Source organism: Ranitomeya imitator, chromosome 5 (genome assembly GCF_032444005.1).
Source record: "Ranitomeya imitator isolate aRanImi1 chromosome 5, aRanImi1.pri, whole genome shotgun sequence".
Lineage (NCBI taxonomy): Eukaryota > Metazoa > Chordata > Amphibia > Anura > Dendrobatidae > Ranitomeya > Ranitomeya imitator.
Window position 1 is genome coordinate 78,784,233 of NC_091286.1, and position 10,456 is coordinate 78,794,688.

Sequence of the window (10,456 nt, forward strand, 5' to 3'; positions counted from 1 at the left end):
TGTATGTCCGGGATTGGCATCTGCACCATCGCAGCTACAGCCACAAAATTTTGCACAGTCACACGTCTGGACCCCGAGAGCGTCATAGGCTATATTGTGAGGCGAAATTTTAACCCCGCGCGTTCCAATTCACCAAACAATTTTGCCCCTATCTACATAATGGGGAAAAGTGAAAGGAAAAGTGTTGGAGGCAAATTGACAGCTGCCAGATGTGGACAAGGGGGACTTAAAGAGTGAGAGCGATGGCGCCAAAGAGTATATACCGTACAGTTGCTAAGGTGGGACCCCGACATGGGATACTCACCACACACGGGGATATGAACACACACAAAATGCGCCACACACTACCATGTGCTTGAACACATATACCACCCTCGGCACACATTTCACCACACATACACCAACCTCGCCACATAAAAGTCGAAACACAAAAGTCGCCGCTCAAAACTCACCACGCGCAAAACTCACCACATGCAAAAAATAGGCTCACGCAAAACTCGCCACAAGTGCAAAATTCACCTCATGGAAAACTCGCCACACGCAAAACTTGCACATGCGGAAAATTTGCCACATGCACAAAATTTGCAACACATGCAAAAGTTGCCTCACACAAAACTTGCACATACTCAAAAGGCACCAGACAAAACTCACCACGCGCAAAACTCGCCATGCGCAAAACTTGCTGCACACAACTTGCTACACTAACCTGTCACATGCAACTCAACACACAAAAAATTGCTACACGCATGTTGCCACACAAAACTCATCTCACAAAAGTCGCTACATGCATGTCGCCACACACAACTCAACACACACAACTTGACAAACGAAACTCGCCCTAAAACACACACAAGTCTGGTATTAGCCTTCAAAAATAAAAATCTAATTAATAAGCAGACAAACTACAAGAGCAACAAATGTACCATATAGGAAATACGGCAGCTGTCAGTCACATGACCTGTCTATTATGTGTATGTGTGAGCTAATATATACTGCCAGGGGGAGGGCTTCCTGTTGGCTGGGGATTTATTTACTATGCCCAGGCAACGCCGGGCTCTTCAGCTAGTCTAATATATAAAGCTGAATGTGTGTGTGTGTCCGGGATTGGCATCTGCACCGTCGCAGCTACAGCCACAAAATTTTGCACAGTCACACGTCTGGACCCCGAGAGCGTCATAGGCTATGTTGTGAGGCGAAATTTTAACCCTGCACGTTCCATTTCAAACAATTTTGCCCCTATCTACATAATGGGGAAAAGTGAAAGGAAAAGTGTATATACCGTACAGTTGCTAAGGTGGGGCCCCGACATGGGATACTCACCACACACGGAGATATGAACACACAAAAGGCGCCACACACTACCACGTGCTTGAACACACAGCACACATTTCACCACACATACACCAACCTCGCTACATAAAAGTCAAAACACAAAATTCTCATGGAAAACTCGCCACACGCAAAACTTGCACACGCGGAAAAATTGCCACATGCACAAAAGTTGCAACACCTGCAAAAGTTGCCTCACACAAAACTTGCACATACTCAAAATGAACCACACGCAAAACTCGCCACGCGCAAAATTAGCCATGCGCAAAACTTGCTGCACACAACTTGCTACACTAACCTGTCATATGCAACTCGACACACAAAAAGTTGCTACACGCATGTCACCACACGCAACTCAACACACACAACTTGACACATGAAATTCACCCTAAAACATACACAAGTCTGGTATTATCCTTCAAAAATAAAAATCTGATTAATAAGTAGACAAACTACAAGAGCAACATATGTACCATATAGGACATACGGCAGCTGTCAGTCACATAACCTGTCTATTATGTGTATGTGTGAGCTAATATATACTGCCAGGGGGGAGGGCTTCCTGTTGGCTGGGGATTTATCAGGCTGCCAATAGCAACCAATCACAGCTCAGCTTCTATTTTGCTACAGTTAATTTATCTGAGCTCTGATTGATTAACCCCCCCATAACCCAGCCTATTTTGACCTTAATGACCGGGCCATTTTTTGCAATTCTGAAAACTCTTCAATTCTCTGGAACACTTCAACGGATCCTAGCGATTCTGAGATTGTTTTTTTAATGACATATTGGGCTTCATGTTAGTGGTAAATTCAGGTCAATAATTTTTGCGTTTGTGAAAAAATCGTAAATTTGGCGAAAATTTTTTATTTTGTTAAACCAGAGAGTTATGTGACACAAAATAGTTAATAAATAACATTACCCACATGTCTACTTTACATCAGCACAATTTTGGAAACATTTTTTTTTTTTTGCTAGGAAGTTAAGGGTTAAAATTTGACCAGCGTATTCTCATTTTTACAACAAAATTTACAAAACCATTTTTTGGGGGACCACCTCACATTTGAAGTTAGTTTGGGTGGTCTATATGGCTGAAAATACCCAAAAGTGACACCATTCTAAAAACTGCACCCCTCAAGGTGCTCAAAACCACATTCAAAAAGTTTATTAATGCAGCGCCCCAGAGATCTGGTCGTTGCAGTATGACACTCTGCCGCTAAGGGGAGTGATGGTACGTCTGATGGCACTGAAGGAATTCTCCTGACCAGGTATCACCAGCACACATTACACTTCACACTCCGGCCACTAGGGGGAGAAAAAGGCTTTATTTATTGGGCCACTCCTCACACTGGTAAAACTAGGGGTTGGGTAGGAAGTTAGTCAGAAGCTGACTGGGTTGGATTCAGGCAACATCCCGTGGCAGGGGGTGTTGCAGGGAGAAGATTCAGGGGGGTCCGTCAGGCGTGGGAACCTGGCAGGTACCTAGCGAACAGAATAGAACGTTACGGAACCGCGCATGCACTACCTTGCGGCGGTATCCTAAGAAAGACACAAAGTGAAGGGTATTGTGGAACAGTGAGAAATGAGATCAAGCACAAAGGAGAGCCTGTAGGAGTCGTGCCATGAGACCGAGGCAACATCCTACTGAGGCGCGTAGCCGGTGGCCGAAACACCACGGAAGTAACTGACTCTATGCCTTACTTCGAACTCCGCAGGACAGTTAATTATAGGTTGGCTGTCTACCTTAAATTTCCTACGAAGACATAGGAGGCAACGCGTGGACAGGGGCGTCTCTAGGGTCCCGGAAGAGCTCCGAGCCTTCCCGTAATACGGGTGCGTCCTAGCCATAATATATCTGGGGGACGAGAAACTAGTAACATCTGGAACAAGAGAGAGAAAGAATTAGAACGAACGAGAACAGAAGTTGTGAGGACTATTCCGAATGCTCAGCAGGGTAGCACTACAACACACAGGCGCTAGTGGTAGGCACTGATTTCCACCTGCAAAGGGAACTCTGGAAGTGCCCATCGGACCGGCCGGTCTCAGATAGCCCTGTTAAACGTGCTCTGGATTGAGGATCCTGAAGTCTTCAGTAAAGAGACTGCAACCTTGTGTCCTCGTTATTGTCTGCACCTCACACCATCGCCATCTACATCACTGGGAAACCCTGGGGACATACTTCACCTGTGGGAAGGTATACCATCTAGCTGCCATTCCATCACCCCAGTGGACCCCACAGCAGCGTCGGTCACCCTGACCGAACACCACAGGTGGCGTCACGAAACCTTGACAGACTTGCATCACCTTTCATTGGACGCCCCTTAGCAGGGTCGCGGACCGGATCTAGCCACCGTGACAACCCCAGAACTGAGACAGAAAGGACAGGTGCCGAGTATCCTGTGGCCCTGTGTCTGGGGGCAATCCATTAACCCTTCAGGTGCTTCACAGCAGCAGAAGTAACATGGAAGGAAAAACTGAACATTTAACTTTTTAGTCACAAAAATGATCTTTTAGCAACAATTTTTTTATTTTCCCAAGAGTAAAAGAAGAAACTGGACCCCAAAAGTTATTGTACAATTTGTCCTGAGTATGCAGATACCCCATATGTGGGGGGGGGGGGGAACCACTGTTTGGGCACACGGCAGGGCTCGGAAGGGAAGGAGCGCCATTTGACTTTTTAAATGAAAAATAAGCTCCAATGTTTAGCAGACACATGTCGTGTTTGGAGAGCCCGTGTGCCTAAACATTGAAGCTCCCCCACAAGTTACCCCATTTTGGAAACTAGACCCCCCAAGGAGCTTATCTAGATGCATAGTGAGCACTTTGAACCCCCAGGTGCTTCACAAATTGATCCGTAAAAATGAAAATGTACTTTTTTTTTCACACAAAATTTTTTTTAGCCTCAATTTTTTCATTTTTACATGGGCAACAGGATAAAATGGATCCTAAAATTTGTTGGCCAATTTCTCCTGAATACACCGATGTGCACCCCAAGTGCTTCACAGAAGTTAATAACGCAGAGCCGTGAAAATCATCTTTTTTTCCACAAAAATAATTTTTAGTCCCCATTTTTTTATTTTCCCAAGGGTAACAGGAGAAAATAGACCCCCAAAGTTGTTGCGCAATTTTTTCCTGAGTACGCTGATAACCCATATGTTTGGGTAAACCACTGTTTGGATGCACGTTGAGGCTCGGAAGGGAGGGAGCGCACCATTTGACTTTTTGAACGCTAGATTGGCTGGAATCAATGGTGGTGCCATGTCACGTTTGGAGACCCCTGATGTGCCTATACAGTGGAAACCCCTCAATTCTACCTCCAACGTTAACCCCAACACACCCCTAACCCTAATCCCAACTCTAGCCATAACAATAATCACAACTCTAACTCCAACACACCCCTAATCCCAACCCTAACCATAACCCTAACCACAAGCCTAAAGGTACCTTCACACATAATGATATCGTTGCTTTTGGTGACGTTGCAACGATATCGTTAAGGAAATCGCTATGTGTGACAGCGACCAACGATCAGGCCCCTGCTGGGCCATCGTTGGTCGCTGAACAAAGTCCAGAACTTTATTTCGTCGCTGGATCTCCCGTGGACATCGCTGGATCGGCGTGTGTGACACCGATCCAGCGATGTCTTCACTGGTAACCAGGGTAAACATTGGGTAACTAAGCACAGGGCCGCGCTTAGTAACCCGATGTTTACCCTGGTTACCATCCTAAAAGTAAAAAAAACAAACAGTACATACTTACCTACCGCTGTCTGTCCCCGGCGCTGTGCTCTGCACTCCTCCTGTACTGGCTGTGAGCGTCGGTCAGCCAGAAAGCAGAGCGGTGACGTCACCGCTCTGCTTTCCGGCCGCTGTGCTCACAGCCAGTACAGGAGGAGTGCAGAGAAGCTGAGCGCCGAGGACAGACAGCGTTAGGTAAGTATGTAGTGTTTGTTTTTTTTACTTTTAGAATGGTAACCAGGGTAAACATCGGGTTACTAAGCGCGGCCCTGCGCTTAGTTACTGATGTTTACCCTGGTTACCGGCATCGTTGGTCGCTGGAGAGCGGTCTGTGTGACAGCTCTCCAGCGACCAAACAGCGACGCTGCAGCGATCCGGATCGTTGTCGGTATCGCTGCAGCGTCGCATAATGTGAAGGGGCCTTAACCCTAACCCCAACACACCCCTAATCTTAACCCTATTTCCAACCCTAACCCTAATTCCAACCCTAAGTCTATGTGCCTACATTGAGGATTTGTGTGAGGATTTTTCCGCACAGTTTCTGAAAAATCCCCAGGTAAAACGTACTGCGTTTTACCTGTGGATTTACCACTGATTTCCAGTGTTTTTTGTGCGGATTTCACCTGCGGATTCCTATTGCGGAACCGGTGTAAAACGCTGCGGAATCCGCACAAAGAATTGAGATGCTGTGAAAAATACAACGCAGCATTTCCGCGCAGTATTTTCCGCACCATGGGCACAGCAAATTTGGTATTTCATAGGTTTACATGGTACTGTAAACGTGATGGAAAACTGCTACGAATCCGCAGCTGCCAATCCGCTGCGTGTGCACGTAGCCTAATTCTAACCCTAACCTTAATTGCAACCCTAATTCTAACCCTAATTGCAACCCTAACCCTAATTTCAACCCTAACCCTAATTTCAACCCTAATTCTAACCCTAACCCTAATTGCAACTCTAACCCCAATTCTATCCCTAATTGCAACTCTAACCCTAGTTCTAACCCTAGCCCTAACCCTAGTTCTAACCCAAACCCTAGTGGAAAAATAAAAGAAAATATATTTTCTTTATTTTATTATTGTCCCTACCTATGGGGGTGATAAAGGGGGGGTTATTTATTTTTTATTTTTAGGTTCTATCACAGCGATCAAAATGTACCTGGAATTAATCTGCAGGCCAGCAGATTCGGCAGGCGCACTGCGCATGCGCCCACCGTTTTGGAAGATGGCAGCGCCCATGGAGAAAACGGACTGACACCGGGAGGGATACTGAAGCTCGGTAAGTATGCGGGGGTGGGATCGAACAGCGGGGGGAGATCGGACTGCGGGGTGAGCAGACAGGAGGATGGAGGGGAGCGGAGGACAGCAGATCACAGGGCGGACGGGAGGAGAGCAGTGTCAGGGGCAGATCGCGGTCTCCAGCCATGGCTGATGCTATTGCAGCATCAGCCATGGCTGGATTGTTGTAATTGTTGTAATTCACCAATTTTCATTGGTGAAATATTACTATCGCTCGGATTGAAAGTGAAATGTCACTTTCAACAGCCAATCAGCGCGAGCCTCCCCCCCCCCTCCCCACTGGGCTCAAGTACCACCTCCCCTGTCCCTGCAGGTCAGGTGAAATTACAGTTAACCTTTTCACCTGACCTGCAGGAGCGCGATCCGACCATGACACATATGCTGCGTTACAGGTCAGATTGGCACAGGTTTTCATGACGCTTACGCTGCGTCAAAGGTCGGGAAGGGGTTAATATAGGCAACAAAGGACATTCTCAGTATAACAAAGCTTGTGTGAGGTAATAGCATGTCAGTTAGGGGGGTGTGTTGGTGGAAAGGCTGATGTCAGTCACATTACCTCTATGTGAGAGGATATAGAAACTGCCAGTTACAGACTATTTTTACCACAATAATGCCTCATAAGAAAAGGAATTCTATGGCACGAATGTCAGCTGATGCGAAAAGAAAAGCTGCATTACGGGCTAATGAAAAATGTGAAAACCGAGAAACAAGGCTGACACACATGAGAACAGCAGCTGCTTCCTCAAGAGCCAATGAACTTTCTGAGCAGGGGGAAGCGAGGCTTGTGGATCGCCCCCCCCCCCAGTGTAGGGCAATGGGGTACTTGGAGCCGGGCCCTTCGGTTCTCGTCAGGGATGTCACAGTGGCCTGACCCGGTCCGAAGCCCTTTTAGGGGCATCCAATAAAAGGACGGAAGTTAATAGGATAATGTTCGTGACGCCACCTGTGGTATTCGGTCAGGGTGACCGACGGTGCTTAGGGGTCCGCTGGGGTGATGTTATGGCAGCTAGATGGTATACCTTCCCACAGGTGAAGTGTATCCCCAGGGCTTCCCAGAGTGTAGATGGTGGATGCTGTATGGCGCAGTGAATAACGAGGACACAAGGTTGCAGTCTCTTTACCTTTACTGATGGCTTCAGCGTCTACAGTCCAGAGACCCGGATCACTGTGCAGGCAGAGTCCGGCCGGTCTGAAGGCAATTCGAGTCCCCTTATCCAGGTGGAAATCAGTAGCCTTCCTCTAGCGCCTGAGTGTTGTAGTCCCTCCCTGCTGAGCTTCTCGGTGAGGTCCTCACAACTGATGCTGGTGTTCTAGATGTTATTTCTCTTTCTCTCTGTCCCCCAGATGGTATGGATAAGACAAACCCTTATGACTGATGGCCTGAGGCTTTTTACAGGGACCCTATCAGGCCCTGGCCCCCACAAGTTGCCACCGTGCCTCCTGGGTGTAAGGTCGGGCAGCTAATGTGGAATTAACTGTCCTGCCAGTCTCTGAAGCAAGGCTTGGAGACCATTGCTTCCTCGGTGTTCCGGCCACCGGATTCTGCGCCTCAGAGGGAGGCAGCCTATTGCAGGGCAGAACTCCCTCTGGATTCCTCTCCTTGTGCTATGACTTCGTTTCTCACTCTCAGCAACACAATTCTCTTCGTGTCCTTTCTTAGGATGCTGCCGCACGTCGGGGCAGGCGCAGCTCCGTAACCCTCTATCTAGGCCTCTGACAGGATCCCACCCCTGTCAGGGACCTCTGTCTGCAGCTGTTTGATGTTCCTCATTTTCTCCTGTCTGCCTGACAGGTGCTGCCTGGGTGAAGCCCAGTCAGATTCTGCCTAACTTCCTATCCAGACCACCAGTTTTACCTAATTGTGAGTAGGGCCCTACTAGAAAGGAGCAAAGCTCCCCCTGGTGGACTGGAGTGTGAAATGTGTTGTGTGGTTTGTGATACCTGGTAAGGTGATCTCCTTTATTGCCTCCAGACATAACATCACTCCCCCTGGTGGAAGAATGACATTACTGCAACTACCAGGACCCTGGGGCGCTGCACTTGCAGACATGAAAACAAGAGCTGCTTCCTCAAGAGCCAATGAACTTAGTTTTTTCCTTTTAATAATTACAATTCTATTTGTTTCGTAGTTTTTGTGTGCAGAATACATTTTTGTTAACACATTCTATTTTGCTAACAGCAGTTATTAACCCGGGCGAAGCCGGGTAGTACAGATAGTATGTATGCATGTATCTACTATATAATTGTCTAAGGGTCACTTCCATCTTTCTGTCTGTCTTTCTGTCTGTCACGGATATTCATTGGTCGCGGCCTCTGTCTGTCATGGAATCCAAGTTGCCCACGACCATTGCCGCTCCTTCCTCCCTGCAGTCAGTGCCCGCTCCATACTCCCCTCCAGTCAGCGCTCACACAGGATTAATGGCAGCGCTAATGGACAGCGTTATGCCACGGTGTAACGCACTCCATTAACACTGCTATTAACCCTGTGTGACCAACTTTTTAACTATTGATGCTGCCTATGCACCATCAATAGTAAAAAGATCTAATGTTAAAAATAAAAAAATAAATAAATCATCATATACTCACCTTCCTTGCACCGCTCCGGTGATCGGTCCATGCATTGCGATCTCGCGAGATGATGACGTAGCGGTCTCGCGAGACCGCTACGTCATCATCTCGCGAAACCGCAATGCACTCTTGAGACCGGAGCGCGCGAGGAACGTCGGTAAATGCTTCCTGGATCCAGGGGCCAACGGGAGGTGAGTATATAACTATTTTTTATTTGAATTCTTTCTTTTAACAGGGATATGATGCCCGCATTGCTATATACTATGCGGGCTGGGCAATGTACTACGCAATATACTACGCGGGCAGTGCAATATACTACGCGGGCTGTGCAATATACTACGTGGCTGGGCAATATACTACGTGGGCTGGGCAATATACTACGTGACTGCAATACACTACGTGGGATGGGCAATATACTACGTGGACATGCATATTCTAGAATACCTGATGCGTTAGAATCGGGCCACCATCTAGTGTATATATATTTATATATCTATATGTACAGTATATCTGAGTTTGCATACATCCATCTTCACTTTCAACCTGCAATTATGTGGCTTTATACTGTATAGTATTACACTATACCTAACTTTACAGATAATATTGCAATCACTTATTTTCCTGATACACTTCTCAATTTTCAAAGTGCAACACCATGAAGGAAAAGTAGTGGAATTCTAAAAATCACAGGATGGATAGAAATATTAATAAGTAACTGATGGGAAAAAAATGTTCACAAATAATAATAATAATCTTTATTTTTATATAGCGCTAACATATTCCGCAGCGCTTTATAAGTTGCACACATTATCATCACTGTCCCCGATGGGGCTCACAATCTAAATTCCCTATCAGTATGTCTTTGGAATGTGGGAGGAAACCAGAGAACCCGGAGGAAACCCACGCAAACATGGAGAGAACATACAAACTCTTTGCAGATGTTGTCCTTGGTGGGGTTTGAACCCAGGACTCCAGCGCTGCAAGGCTGCTGTGCTAACCACTGCGCCACCGTGCTGCCCTACAAAGTTTTGTTTTATTCAGTAGCGAAAATGGGTGCCATATGCAGAAATCCCAGCACTTGCATGACTTGGCTGCTGTCAATGAGGTTATCGGCTGAGGAATATTCTGCCCTGCTTAATGACCTTGGTAAATCATCAAGATCCATTGCTGGCAGCTCCCTTTCCAATTGACGGCCAATGATGTCCAAGACGTGCTTGCTAGGAGATGAGTAAGGAGACCATGCAGACCATGGGAGCATGTTTAGCTCACTTCGACAATTACCATAGATGCGCCTTAAGTGTATGCACCCTAAGTATTTGCTGCAGACATTTCTGCTGAAAATACTAAAGTGTGGACAGGAAAAACGCACCATTAAATTTGTGCGCTTTTTATGTGGTGTTTTTAACGCATTTTTTCCCCCATTCATTAGAATGGGTGAAGAATGCTGAAATAATTGACATGCTGCAGATTTGAAACTGGTTAAAATCTCCAAGGAAAAAATAAGCAACATGTGCATGAGATTTCAG